Below are 15,593 nucleotides of genomic sequence, written 5' to 3'. Positions count from 1 at the left end.
TTCCTCCTTTTGTTCTTCACTCTCCTCATTATATTTTTCATCCAATGAGCTCACTATTTCATCAATTTCTTCTTCGATAGCTTCCTGCAAAATATTAGTCTCTTCTTGGACAGCGGAGAATTTCTCAATATATGGTTTACCATTGGCATTAGAAGCATAATTATCATAACAATATTCAAGTATGGCAAAACTTTCAAATTTGTAAAGAGTAGCATCATACTTTTCAATCAAAGAAGCAATTTCAAATGCACCCTTAAAAGCAACAAATTCTTCAATTTGTTGAACATCATAGTAATTATAAACACCCTTAGCATATGAAGATACGATTCCATTATCAATAAACTCACATTGGTAGGGAAGGTGTTTCTTAGGGTTTTCAGAACAACAAGTAATATCATAAATTTCACATAAATTCCAAGCATAGCATTGCAAACGTTGAATTTGATCCCATAATAGTTTCCCTTTTTCAGATATACGGTGTCGCACATAACAAGCATGCTCATCTAAAGATTTTCCCTCAACTAAGCTAGTTGGGGTTTCAGCAGGAGCACATAGGGATCAAAGATGACCCAAGTAAAAAGCTTCAGTAGTGTGATAGATTTTGAGTGGTTCTTCAACCATTGGAGCAGTAGGTACAACTAATTTTTTTGGTATTTTGCATTTCCTACCCATAGCTAAAGATAGAAAACAACTAAGAACAGCAAAAACAATTTACTTGGTGATAAAGCAAACAAGCACACACGAGAATATTCACCCCATGCTATGACTCCCCGGCAACGGCGCCAGAAAAAGGCCTTGATGACCCGCAAGTATACGGGATAGCTGTAGCCTCTTTCGATAAGTAAGAGTGTCGAACCCAACGAGGAGCTAAAGGTAGAACAAATACTCTCTCAAGTCCTATCGGCCACTGATTCTCAAGAACACACAAATAAAAAGTAGGGGCTGTTTAGATAAAGAAGCAATAAAGTAAATATAGCGAGTGTGGAAAAGTGGTGGTAGGAGTTGTGAAATTGTCCCTAAGCAACTGACCATGTTACTAGACCGATAATCACTATTTCAATTCTATTTGAGGGAGAGGCATAAGCTAACATATCATCCCTTGGAATTCTATGCACTTATGATTGGAACTCTAGCAAGCATCCACAACTACTAAAGATTCATTAAGATAAAACCCAACCATAGCATTAAAGCATCAAGTCCCCTTTTATCCCATACGCAAACAACCTACTTACTCGGGTTTGTGTTTCAATCACTCAGCAACCCACCATAAGCAAATCATAAACATATTGCAAACCCTACAGCGGGAATCCCTCACGCTTGCGTGACACGGAGGGAACCATAGGACAGCACGATTAATAAAACATGCAACTCAAACCAATCATAGCAATTCATCAATCACCGATAGGACAATAGAAATCTACTTAGACATCATAGGATGGTAACACATCATTGGATAATAATATGAAGCATAAAGCACCATGCTCAAGTAGAGGGTACAGCGGGTTGCGGGAGAGTGGACCGCTGGATATAGATGGGGTAAGGTGATGGAGACGTTGGTGAAGACGGCAGAGGTGTTGGTGAAGATCGCGGTGATGATGATGACCCCCGGCGGCGTTCCGGTGCCACCGGAAGCAAGGGGGAGAGAGCCCCCCTTCTTCTTATTCTTCCTTTACCTTCTCCCTAGATGGGAGAAGGGTTCCCCTCTCGTCCTTGGCTCCCATGGCTTGGGAGGGGTGAGAGCCCCTCCGAGATTGGATCTATCTCCCTGTTTCTGCGTTCCCAGATTCTACCCCTTAACCATTTCTTAAATATCCGGAGATCCGTAACTCCGATTGGGGTGAATCTTTCGCCCAGATCTTTCTCATAAAATTAGCTTTCTTGCGCCAACAGGAGAGCGTCAACTGCCTTACGGGTGGCCCACGAGAGCCCATGCCGTGCCCAGGGGGAGGGCGCCCCCCCTGTCTCGTGGCCACCCTGGACACCGTTTCGCGTTGATTTTACTTCCAGAAAATCATAAATATTCCAAAAAAAATCTCCGCCCATTTTTATCCCGTTTGGACTCCGTTTGATATTGGGTTTCTGCGAAACAAAACACATGCAATAGATAGGAACTGGCACTGGGCACTGGATCAATATGTTAGTCCCAAAAATAGTATAGAAAGTTGCCAAAAGTATATAAAAGTTGAATAATATTGGCATGGAACAATCAAAATTATATATACGATGGACACGTATGAATGACCGAGACACGTCTCCGGTCAATAACCAATAGTGGAACCTGGATGGTCATATTGGCTCCTACATATTCTACGAAGATCTTTATCGGTCAAACCGCATAACAACATACGTTGTTCCCTTTGCCACCGGTATGTTACTTGCCCGAGATTTGATCATCGGTATTTCAATACCTAGTTTAATCTCGTTACCGGCAAGTCTCTTTACTCGTTATGTAATGCATCATTTCGTAACTAACTCATTAGCTACATTGCTTGCAAGGCTTATAGTTATGTGCATTACCGAGAGGGCCCAGAGATACCTCTCCGACAATCGGAGTGACAAAACCTAATCTCGAAATATGCCAACTCAACATGTACCTTTGGAGACACCTGTAGAGCTCCTTTATAATCACCCAGTTACGTTGTGATGTTTGGTAGCACACAAAGTGTTCCTCCGGTAAACGGGACTTGCATAATCTCATAGTTGTAGGAACATGTATAAGTCATGAAGAAAGCAATAGCAACATACTAAATGATCAAGTGCTAAGCTAACGGAATGGGTCAACTCAATCACATCATTCTCCTAATGATGTAATCCCGTTAATCAAATGACAACTCATGTCTATGGTCAGGAAACATAACCATCTTTGATTAACGAGCTAGTCAAGTAGAGGCATACTAGTGACATTATGTTTGTCTATGTATTCACACATGTATTATGTTTCCAGTTAATACAATTCTAGCATGAATAATAAACATTTATCATGATATAAGGAAATAAATAATAACTTTATTATTTCCTTTAGGGCATATTTCCTTCAGTCTCCCACTTGCACTAGAGTCAATAATCTAGATTACACAGTAATGATTCTAACACCCATGGAGCCTTGGTGCTCATCATGTTTTGCTCATGGAAGAGGCTTAGTCAATGGGTCTGCAACATTCAGATCCGTATGTATCTTGCAAATCTCTATGTCTCCCATCTGGACTTGGTACCGGATGGAATTGAAGCGTCTCTTGATGTGCTTGGTCCTCTAGTGAAATCTGGATTCGTTTGCCAACGCAATTGCACCAGTATTGTCACAGAAGATCTTCATTGGTCCCGATGCACTAGGTATGACACCTAGATCGGATATGAACTCCTTCATCCAGACTCCTTCATTTGCTGCTTCCGAAGTAGCTATGTACTCCGCTTCGCATGTAGATCCCGCCACGACGCTTTTTTTAGAACTGCACCAACTGACAGCTCCACCGTTCAATATAAAAACGTATCCGGTTTGCGATTTAGAATCGTCCCGATCAGTCTCAAAGCTTGCATCGACGTAACCATTTACGACTAGCTCTTTGTCACCTCCGTAAATGAGAAACATATCCTTAGTCCTTTTCAAGTATTTCAAGATATTCTTGACCGCTGTCCAGTGATCCACTCCTGGATTACTTTGGTACCTCCTGCTAAACTTATTGCTAAGCATACATCAGGTCTGGTACACAGCATTGCATACATGATAGAGCCTATGGCTGAAGCATAGGTAACATCTTTCATTTTCTCTCTATCTTCTGCTGTGGTCGGGCATTGAGTCTGACTCAACTTCACACCTTGTAAAACAGGCAAGAACCCTTTCTTCGCTTGATCCATTTTGAACTTTTCAAAACTTTATCAAGGAATGTGCTTTGTGAAAGTCCAATTAAGCGTCTTGATCTATCTCTATAGATCTCGATGCCTAATATGTAAGCAGCTTCACCGAGGTCTTTCATTGAAAAACTTTTATTCAAGTATCCTTTTATGCTATCCAGAAATTTTATATCATTTCCAATCAACAATATGTCATCTACATATAATATCAGAAATACTACAGAGCTTCCACTCACTTTCTTGTAAATACAGGCTTCTCCAAAAGTCTGTATAAAACCATATGCTTTGATCACACTATCAAAGCATTTATTCCAACTCCGAGAGGCTTGCACCAGTCCATAAATGGATCGCTGGAGCTTGCACACTTTGTTAGCACCTTTTGGATTGACAAAACCTTCGGGTTGTATCATATACAACTCTTCTTCTAGAAATCCATTCAGGAATGCAGTTTTGACATCCATTTGCCATATTTCGTAATCATAAAATTCGGCAATTGCTAACATGATTCGGACAGAGTTAAGCATCGCTACGGGTGAGAAAGTCTCATCGTAGTCAACCCCTTGAACTTGTCGAAAACCTTTCGCAACAAGTCGAGCTTTGTAGACAGTAACATTACCATCAGCGTCAGTCTTCATCTTGAAGATCGATTTATTCTCGATGGCTTGCCGATCATCGGGCAAGACAACCAAAGTCCATACTTTGTTCTCATACATGGATCCCATCTCAGATTTCATGGCCTCAAGCCATTTTGCGGAATCTGGGCTCATCATCGCTTCCTCCTAGTTCGTAGGTTCACCATGGTCAAGTAACATGACCTCCAGAATAGGATTACCATACCACTCTGGTGCGGATCTTACTCTAGTTGACCTACGACGTTCGACAGTAACTTGATCTGAAGTTCCATGATCAATATCATTATCTTCCTCACTAATTGATGTAGTTGTCACAGGAACCGGTTTCTGTGATGAACTACTTTCCAATAAGGGAGCAGGTACAATTACCTCATCAAGTTCTACTTTCCTCCCACTCACTTCTTTCGAGAGAAATTCCTTCTCTAGAAAGGATCCGAATTTAGCAACAAAAGTCTTGCCTTCAGATCTATGATAGAAGGTGTACCCAATAGACTCCTTTGAGTACCCTATGAAGATACATTTCTCCGATTTGGGTTCGAGCTTATCTGGTTGAAGTTTCTTCACAAAAGCATCACAGCCCCAAACTTTAAGAAACGACAACTTTGGTTTCTTGCCAAACCACATTTCATAAGGCGTCGTCTCAACGCAATTTGATGGTGCCCTATTTAACATGAATGCGGCCGTCTCTAAAGCATAACCCCAAAACGATAGCGGTAAATCAGTAAGAGACATCATAGATCGCACCATATCTAGTAAAGTACGATTACGATGTTCGGACACACCATTATGTTGTGGTGTTCCGGGTGGCGTGAGTTGCAAAACTATTCCACATTGTTTCAAATGTAAACCAAACTCGTAACCCAAATATTCTCCTCCATGATTAGATCGTAGAAACTTTATTTTCTTGTTACGATGATTTTCCACTTCACTCTGAAATTCTTTGAACTTTTCAAATGTTTCAGACTTATGTTTCATTAAGTATATATACCCATATCTGCTTAAATCATCTGTGAAGGTGAGAAAATAACGATACCCGCCGCGAGCCTCAATGTTCATTGGACCACATACATCAGTATGTATGATTTCCAACAAATCTGTTGCTCGCTCCATAGTTCCGGAGAACGGCGTTTTAGTCATCTTTCCCATGAGGCATGGTTCGCAAGTACCAAGTGATTCATAATCAAGTGATTCCATAAGTCCATCAGTATGGAGTTTCTTCATGCGCTTTACACCAATATGACCCAAATGGCAGTGCCACAAATAAGTTGCACTATCATTATCAACTCTGCATCTTTTGGCTTCAACATTATGAATATGTGTATCACTATTATCGAGATTTAATAAAAATAGACCACTCTTCAAGGGTGCATGACTATAAAATATATTACTCATATAAATAGAACAACCATTATTCTCTGATTTAAATGAATAACCGTCTCGCATCAAACAAGATCCAGATATAATGTTCATGCTTAACGCTGGCACCAAATAAGAATTATTTAGGTCTAAAACTAACCACGAAGGTAGATGTAGAGGTAGCGTGCTGACCGCGATCACATCGACTTTGGAACCATTTCCCACGCGCATCGTCACCTCGCCTTAGCCAATCTTCGCTTAATCCGTAGTCCCTATTTCGAGTTGCAAATATTAGCAACAGAACCAGTATCAAATACCCAGGTGCTACTCCGAGCATTAGTAAGGTACACATCAATAACATGTATATCACATATACCTTTGTTCACCTTGCCATCCTTCTTATCCACCAAATACTTGGGGCAGTTCCGCTTCCAGTGACCAGTCTGCTTGCAGTAGAAGCACTCAGTCTCAGGCTTAGGTCCAGATTTGGGTTTCTTCTCTTGAGCAGTAACTTGTTTGCCGTTCTTCTTGAAGTTCCACTTCTTCTTCTTCCCTTTACCCTTTTTCTTGAAACTGGTGGTCTTATTGACCATCAACACTTGATGCTCCTTTTTGATTTCTACCTCCGCAGCTTTTAGCATTGCGAAGAGCTCGGGAATAGTCTTGTCCATCCCTTGCATATTATAGTCCATCACGAAGCTCTTGTAGCTTGGTGGCAGTGATTGAAGAATTCTGTCAATGACACTATCATCAGGAAGATTAACTCCCAGTTGAATCAAGTGATTATTATACCCAGACATTTTGAGTATATGTTCACTGACAGAACTATTCTCTTCCATCTTGCAGCTATAGAACTTATTGGAGACTTCGTATCTCTCAATCCGGGTATTTGCTTGAAATATTAACTTCAACTCCTGGAACATCCCATATGCTCCATGACGTTCAAAATGTCGTTGAAGTTCCGGTTCTAAGCCGTAAAGCATGGCACACTGAACTATCGAGTAGTCATCAGCTTTGCTCTGCCAGACGTTCTTAACATCATCAGTTGCATCTGCAGCAGGCCTGGCACCCAGCGGTGCTTCCAGGACGTAATTCTTCTATGCAGCAATGAGGATAATCCTCAGGTTACGGACCCAGTCCGTGTAATTGCTACCATCATCTTTCAACTTAGCTTTCTCAAGGAACACATTAAAATTCAATGGAACAACAGCACGAGCCATCTATCTACAACAAACATAGACAAGCAAAATACTATCAGGTACTAAGTTCATGATAAATTTAAGTTCAATTAATCATATTACTAAAGAACTCCCACTTAGATAGACATCCCTCTAATCATCTAAGTGATCACGTGATCCAAATCAACTAAACCATGTCCGATCATCACGTGAGATGGAGTAGTTTTCAATGGTGAACATCACTATGTTGATCATATCTACTATATGATTCACGCTCGACCTTTCGGTCTCAGTGTTCTGAGGCCATATCTGTATATGCTAGGCTCGTCAAGTTTAACCGGAGTATTCCGTGTGTGTAACTGTTTTGCACCTGTTGTATTTGAACATAGAGCCTATCACACCCGATCATCACGTGGTGTCTCAGCACGAAGAACTTTCGCAACGGTGCATACTCAGGGAGAACACTTATACCTTGAAATTTAGTGAGAGATCACCTTATAATGCTACTGTCAATCAAAGCAAAATATGATGCATAAGGGATAAACATCACATGCAATCAATATAAGTGATATGATATGGCCATCATCATCTTGTGCTTGTGATCACCATCTCCGAAGCACCGTCATGATCACCATCGTCACCGGCGCGACACCTTGATCTTCATCATAGCATCGTTGTCGTTTCGCCACCTATTGCTTCTACGACTATCGCTACCGCTTAGTGATAAAGTAAAGCAATTATAGGGCGATTGCATTGCATACAATAAAGCGACAACCATATGGCTCCTGCCAGTTGCCGATAACTCGGTTACAAAACATGATCATCTCATACAATAAAATATAGCATCACGTCTTGACCATATCACATCACAACATACACTACAAAAACAAGTTAGACGTCCTCTACTTTGTTGTCGCAAGTTTTACGTGGCTGCTACGGGCTGAGCAAGAACCGTTCTTACATACGCATAAAAACCACAACGATAGTTCGTCAAGTTAGTGCTGTTTTAACCTTCTCAAGGACCGGGCGTAGCCACACTCGATTCAACTAAAGTTGGAGAAACCGACACCCGCCAGCCACCTATGTGCAAAGCACGTTGGTAGAACCAATCTCCCGTAAGCGTACGCGTAATGTCGGTCCGGGCCGCTTCATCCAACAATACCGCCGAACCAAAGTATGACATGCTGGTAAGCAGTATGACTTGTATCGCCCACAACTCACTTGTGTTCTACTCGTGCATATAACATCTACGCATAAAACCTGGCTCGGATGCCACTATTGGGGAACGTAGTAATTTCAAAAAATTTCCTACGCACACACAAGATCATGGTGATGCATAGCAACAAGAGGGGAGAGTGTTGTCCACGTACCCTCGTAGACCGAAAGTGGAAGAGTTAGCACAACGCGGTTGATGTAGTCGTACGTCTTCACGTCCCGACCGATCAAGCACCGAAAGCACGACACCTCCGAATTCTTGCACACGTTCAGTTCGATGATGTCCCTCGAACTCCGATCCAGCCGAGTGTCGAGGGAAAGTTCCGTCAGCATGACGGCGTGGTGACAATGATGATGTTCTACCGATGCAGGGCTTCGCCTAAGCACTGCTACGATATTATCGAGGCAGAATATAGTGGAAGGGGGCACCGCACACGGCTAATAGATCTCAAGTATCAATTGTTGTTCTTTAGAGGTGCCCCCTGCCCTCGTATATAAAGGATCAAGGGGGGAGGGGGCGGCCGGCCAGGAGGGGGCGCGCCAGGAGGAGTCCTACTCCCGGCGGGAGTAGGACTCCCTCCTTTCCTTGTCCAAGTAGGAGAGGGGGCAGGAAGGGAGAGAGGGGAGGAAGGAAAGGGGGGCGCCGCCCCCTCCTTGTCCTATTCGGACTAGAGGGGGAGGGGGGCGCGGCCTGCCCTGGCCGCCCCCATCTTCCCCACTTTGGGCCCATGAGGCCCATTAACCCCCCGGGGGGTTCCGGTAACCCCCCCGGTACTCCGGTATATATCTGATAACCCCCGGAACCATTTCGGTGTCCGAATATAGTCGTCCATTATATCAATCTTCATGTCTCAACCATTTCGAGACTCCTCGTCATGTCCGTGATCACATCCGGGACTCCGAACTATCTTCGGTACATCAAAACACATGAACTCGTAATATAACTGTCATCTAACTTTAAGCGTGTGGACCCTACGGGTTCGAGAACTATGTAGACATGACCGAGACACGTCTCCGGTCAATAACCAATAGCGGAACCTGGATGCTCATATTAGCTCCTACATATTCTACAAAGATCTTTATCGGTCAAACCGCATAACAAATACGTTGTTCCCTTTGTCATCGGTATGTTACTTGCCCGAGGTTTGATCATCGGTATCTCAATACCTAGTTTAATCTCGTTACCGGCAAGTCTCTTTACTCGTTATGTAATGCATCATTTCGTAACTAACTCATTAGCTACATTGCTTGCAAGGATTATAGTGATGTGCATTACCGAGAGGGCCCAAAGATACCTCTCTGACAATCGGAGTGACAAAACCTAATCTCGAAATACGCCAACTCATCATGTACCTTTGGAGACACCTGTAGAGCTCCTTTATAATCACCCAGTTACGTTGTGACGTTTGGTAGCACACAAAGTGTTCCTCCGGTAAACGGGAGTTGCATAATCTCATAGTTGTAGGAACATGTATAAGTCATGAAGAAAGCAATAGCAACATACTAAACGATCAAGTGCTAAGCTAACGGAATGGGTCAAGTCAATCACATCATTCTCCTAATGATGTAATCCCGTTAATAAAATGACAACTCATGTCTATGGTTAGGAAACATAACCATCTTTGATTAACAAGCTAGTCAAGTAGAGGCATACTAGTGACATTATGTTTGTCTATGTATTCACACATGTATTATGTTTCCAGTTAATACAACCCTAGCATGAATAATAAACATTTATCATGATATAAGGAAATAAATAATAACTTTATTATTGCCTCTAGGGCATATTTCTTTCAGGGAGAAGTGCTTAGCTTTGGGTTCAATCTTGCGGTGTCCTTTCCCCGTGACAGTAGGGGCAGCAAGGAACATATTGTATTGTAGCCATCGAGGATAAAAAGATGGGGTTTTCATCATATTGCTTGATTTAATTCCTCTATGTCATGTCATCTTGCTTAATGCGTTACTCCGTTCTTTATGAACTTAATACTCTAGATGCATGCTGGATAGCGGTCGATGTGTGGAGTAATAGTAGTAGATGCATGCAGGAGTCGGTCTACTTGACACAGACATGATGCCTATGTTCATGATCATTGCCTTAGATGTCATCATAACTATGCGCTGTTCTATCAATTGCTCGGTAGTAATTTGTTCACCCACCGTAATATTTGCTATCTTGAGAGAAGCCACTAGTGAAACCTAGGGGCCCCGGGTCTCTTTTCCATTATATTGAATCTATTAGTTTCCCGTGAACTTGCCAATTTCTGTCACCGTTCCTTTTTATTGCAATCTTTACTTTCCAATCTATAAACCAAAAATACCAAAAATATTTACTTTACCGTTTATCTATCTCTATCAGATCTTACTTTTGCAAGTGACTGTGAAGGGATTGACAACCCCTTTATCGCGTTGGGTGCAAGTTGTTGATTGTTTGTGCAGGTATTCGGTGACTTGTGCGTTGTCTCCTACTGGATTGATACCTTGGTTCTCAAAACTAAGGGAACTACTTATGCTAATTTGCCGCATCACCCTTTCCTCTTCAAGGGAAAGCCAACGCAAGCTCAAGATGTAGTAACCCTCTAGACCAAAGTAGTTGAATGTGGCAACCCTGGGAATGCATGGAAGTTGGTGGAGGCTTTGAGTTTATCCGACAGGTGCAACCAATCTAGCATGTGTCGACCGATGTGCACTCAGTGGATCCATGGCAAACGAATTAGGAGGTGCACGTGATCTCTTGGATCTGAGTGAGATAAAGAAAGATCGCATGCACAATGAGTGGGCTACATGCGGCTCTTCGCCGCCGTCCACCAGAGGAATTGGCCCAGTGGCCTGAAGGAAATATGCCCTAGAGGCAATAATAAAGCTATTATTTATTTCCTTATATCATGATAAATGTTTATTATTCATGCTAGAATTGTATTAACCGGACACATAATACATGTGTGGATACATAGACAAACATAATGTTACTAGTATGCCTCTACTTGACTAGCTCGTTAATCAAAGATGGTTATGTTTCCTAAGCATAGACATGAGTTGTCATTTGATTAACGGGATTACATCATTAGGAGAATGATGTGATTGACTTGACGCATTCCGTTAGCTTAGCACTTGATCGTTTAGTATGTTGCTATTGCTTTCTTCATGACTTATACATGTTCCTACAACTATGAGATTATGCTACTCCCGTTTATCGGAGGAACACTTTATGTGCTACCAAACGTCACAACGTAACTGGGTGATTATAAAGGAGCTCTACAGGTGTCTCCAAAGGTACATGTTGAGTTAGCGTATTTCGAGATTAGGTTTTGTCACTACGATTGTCGGAGAGGTATCTTTGGGCCCTCTCGGTAATGCACATCACTATAAGCCTTGCAAGCAATGTAGCTAATGAGTTAGTTACGGAATGATGCATTACATAACGAGTAAAGAGACTTCCTGGTAACGAGATTAAACTAGGTATTGAGATACCGACGATCAAATCTCGGGCAAGTAACATACCGATGACAAAGGGAACAACGTATGTTGTTATGCGGTTTGACCGATAAAGATCTTCGTAGAATATGTAGGAGCCAATATGAGCATCCAGGTTCCGCTATTGGTTATTGACCGAAGACGTGTCTCGGTCATGTCTACATAGTTCTCGAACCCGTAGGGTCCGCACGCTTAAAGTTAGATGACAGTTATATTATGAGTTCATGTGTTTTGATGTACCGAAGATAGTTCGGAGTCCCGGATGTGACACGGACATGACGAGGAGTCTCGAAATGGCCGAGACATGAAGATTGATATATTGGACGACTATATTCGGACACCGAAATGGTTCCGGGGGTTATCGGATATATATCGGAGTACCGGGGGGTTACCGGAACCCCCCGGGGGGTTAATGGGCCTCATGGGCCCAAAGTGGAGAAGAGGAGGGGCGGCCAGGGCAGGCCGCGCGCCCTCTCCCCCTCTAGTCCGAATAGGACAAGGAGGGGGGGGGCGCCCCCTTTCCTTCCTCCCCTCTCTCCCTTCCTTCCCCCTCTCCTACTTGGACAAGGAAAGGAGAGAGTCCTACTCCCGGTGGGAGTAGGACTCCTCCTGGCGCGCCCCCTCCTGGCCGGCTGCCCCTCCCCCTTGCTCCTTTATATATGGGGGCAGGGGGCACCTCTAGACACAACAACAATTGATCCTTGAGATCTATTAGCCGTGTGCGGTGCCCCCTTCCACTATATTCCACCTCGATAATATCGTAGTAGTGCTTAGACGAAGCCCTGCGTCGGTAGAACATCATCATCAACACCACGCCGCCGTGCTGACGGAACTCTCCCTCGACACTCGGTTGGATCGGAGTTCGAGGGACGTCATCGAGCTGAACGTGTGCAAGAACTCGGAGGTGCCGTGCTTTCAGTGCTTGATCGGTTGGGCCGTGAAGACGTACGACTACATCAACCGCGTTGTGCTAACGCTTCCGCTTTTGGTCTACGAGGGTACATGGACAACACTCTCCCCTCTCATTGCTATGCATCACCATGATCTTACGTGTGCGTAGGATTTTTTTTGAAATTACTACGTTCCCCAACAGTGGCATCCGAGCCTGGTTTTATGCGTAGATGTTATATGCACGAGTAGAACACAAGTGAGTTGTGGGTGATATAAGTCATACTGCTTACCAGCATGTCATACTTTGGTTCGGCGGTATTGTTGGATGAAGTGTCCCGGACCGACATTACGCGTACGCTTACGCGAGACTGGTTCTACCGACGTGCTTTGCACATAGGTGTCTGGCGGGTGTCAATTTCTCCAACTTTAGTTGAACCGAGTGTGGCTACGCCCGGTCCTTGAGAAGGTTAAAACAACACTAACTTGACGAACTATCGTTATGGTTTTGATGCATAGGTAAGAACGGTTCTTGCTCAGCCTGTAGCAGCCACGTAAAACTTGCAACAACAAAGTAGAGGACGTCTAACTTTTTTTTGTAGGGCATGTTGTGATGTGATATGGTCAAGACGTGATGCTATATTTTATTGTATGAGATGACCATGTTTTGTAACCGAGTTATCGGCAACTGGCAGGAGCCATATGGTTGTCGCTTTATTATACGCAATACAATCGCCCTGTAATTGCTTTACTTTATCACTAAGCGGTAGCGATAGTCGTAGAAGCAATAGGTGGCGAAACGACAACGATGCTACGATGAAGATCAAGGTGTCATGCCGGTGACGATGGTGATCATGACGATGCTTCGGAGATGGTGATCATAAGCACACGATGATGATGGCCATATCATATGACTTCTATTGATTGCATGTGATGTTTATCCTTTGTGCATACTATTTTGCTTTGATTGACGATAGCATTATAAGATGATCTCTCACTAAATTTCAAGGTATAAGTGTTCTCCCTAAGTATGCACCGTTGCAAAAGTTCTTTGTGCTGAGACACCACGTGATGATCGGGTGTGATAGGCTCTACATTCAAATACAATGGGTGCAAAACAGTTACACACGCGGAATACTCAGGTTAAACTTGACGAGCCTACCATATACAGATATGGCCTCGGAACACTGAGACCGAAAGGTCGAGCGTGAATCATATAGTAGATATGATCAACATAGTGATGTTCACCATTGAAAACTACTCCATCTGACGTGATGATCGGACATGGTTTAGTTGATTTGGATCACGTGATCACTTAGATGATTAGAGGGATGTCTATCTAAGTGGGAGTTCTTTAGTAATATGATTAATTGAACTTAAATTTATCATGAACTTAGTACCTGATAGTATTTTGCTTGTCTATGTTTGTTGTAGATAGATGGCTTGTTCTATTGTTCCATTGAATTTTAATGTGTTCCTTAAGAAAACTAAGTTGAAAGATGATGGTAGCAATTACACGGACTGGGTTCGTAACCTGAGGATCATCCTCATTGCTGCACAGAAGAATTACGTCCTGGAAGCACCGTTGGGTGCTAGGCCTGTTGCAGATGCAACTTACGACGTTAAGAACGTCTGGCAGAGCAAAGCTGATGACTACTCGATAGTTCAGTGTGCCATGCTTTACGGCTTAGAACCGGCACTTCAACGACGTTTTGAACATCATGGAGCATACGAGATGTTCCAGGAGTTGAAGTTAATATTTCAAGCAAATGCCCAGATTGAGAGATATGAAGTCTCCAATAAGTTCTATAGCTGCAAGATGGAAGAGAATAGTTTTGTCAGTGAACATATACTCAAAATGTTTGGGTATAATAATCTCTTGATTCAACTGGGAGTTAATCTTTCTAATGATAGTGTCATTGACAGAATTCTTCAATCACTGCCACCAAGCTACAAGAGCTTCGTGATGAACTATAATATGCAAGGGATGGACAAGACTATTCCCGAGATCTTCGCAATGCTAAAAGCTGCGGAAGTAGAAATCAAAAAGGAGCATCAAGTGTTGATGGTCAATAAGACCACCAGTTTCGAGAAAAAGGGTAAAGGGAAGAAGAAGGGGAACTTCAAGAAGAACGGCAAACAAGTTGCTGCTCAAGAGAAGAAACCCAAATCTGGACCTAAGCCTGAGACTGAGTGCTTCTACTGCAAGCAGACTGGTCACTGGAAGCGGAACTGCCCCAAGTATTTGGTGGATAAGAAGGATGGCAAGGTGAACAAAGGTATATGTGATATACATGTTATTGATGTGTACCTTACTAATGCTCGGAGTAGCACCTGGGTATTTGATACTGGTTCTGTTGCTAATATTTGCAACTCGAAATAGGGACTACGGATTAAGCGAAGATTGGCTAAGGCGAGGTGACGATGCGCGTGGGAAATGGTTCCAAAGTCGATGTGATCGCGGTCAGCACGCTACCTCTACATCTACCTTCGTGGTTAGTTTTAGACCTAAATAATTCTTATTTGGTGCCAGCGTTAAGCATGAACATTATATCTGGATCTTGTTTGATGCGAGACGGTTATTCATTTAAATCAGAGAATAATGGTTGTTCTATTTATATGACTAATATCTTTTATGGTCATGCACCCTTGAAGAGTGGTCTATTTTTATTAAATCTCGATAGTAGTGATACACATATTCATAATGTTGAAGCCAAAAGATGCAGAGTTGATAATGATAGTGCAACTTATTTGTGGCACTACCGTTTGGGTCATATTGGTGTAAAGCACATGAAGAAACTCCATACTGATGGACTTATGGAATCACTTGATTATGAATCACTTGGTACTTGCGAACCATGCCTCATGGGCAAGATGACTAAAACGCCGTTCTCCGGAACTATGGAGCGAGCAATAGATTTGTTGGAAATCATACATACTGATGTATGTGGTCCAATGAACATTGAGGCTCGCGGCAGGTGTCGTTATTTTCTCACCTTCACAG

This window comes from Triticum aestivum, chromosome 2B (genome assembly GCF_018294505.1).
Source record: "Triticum aestivum cultivar Chinese Spring chromosome 2B, IWGSC CS RefSeq v2.1, whole genome shotgun sequence".
NCBI lineage: Eukaryota > Viridiplantae > Streptophyta > Magnoliopsida > Poales > Poaceae > Triticum > Triticum aestivum.
Note: the sequence above shows the minus strand (reverse complement) of the source record.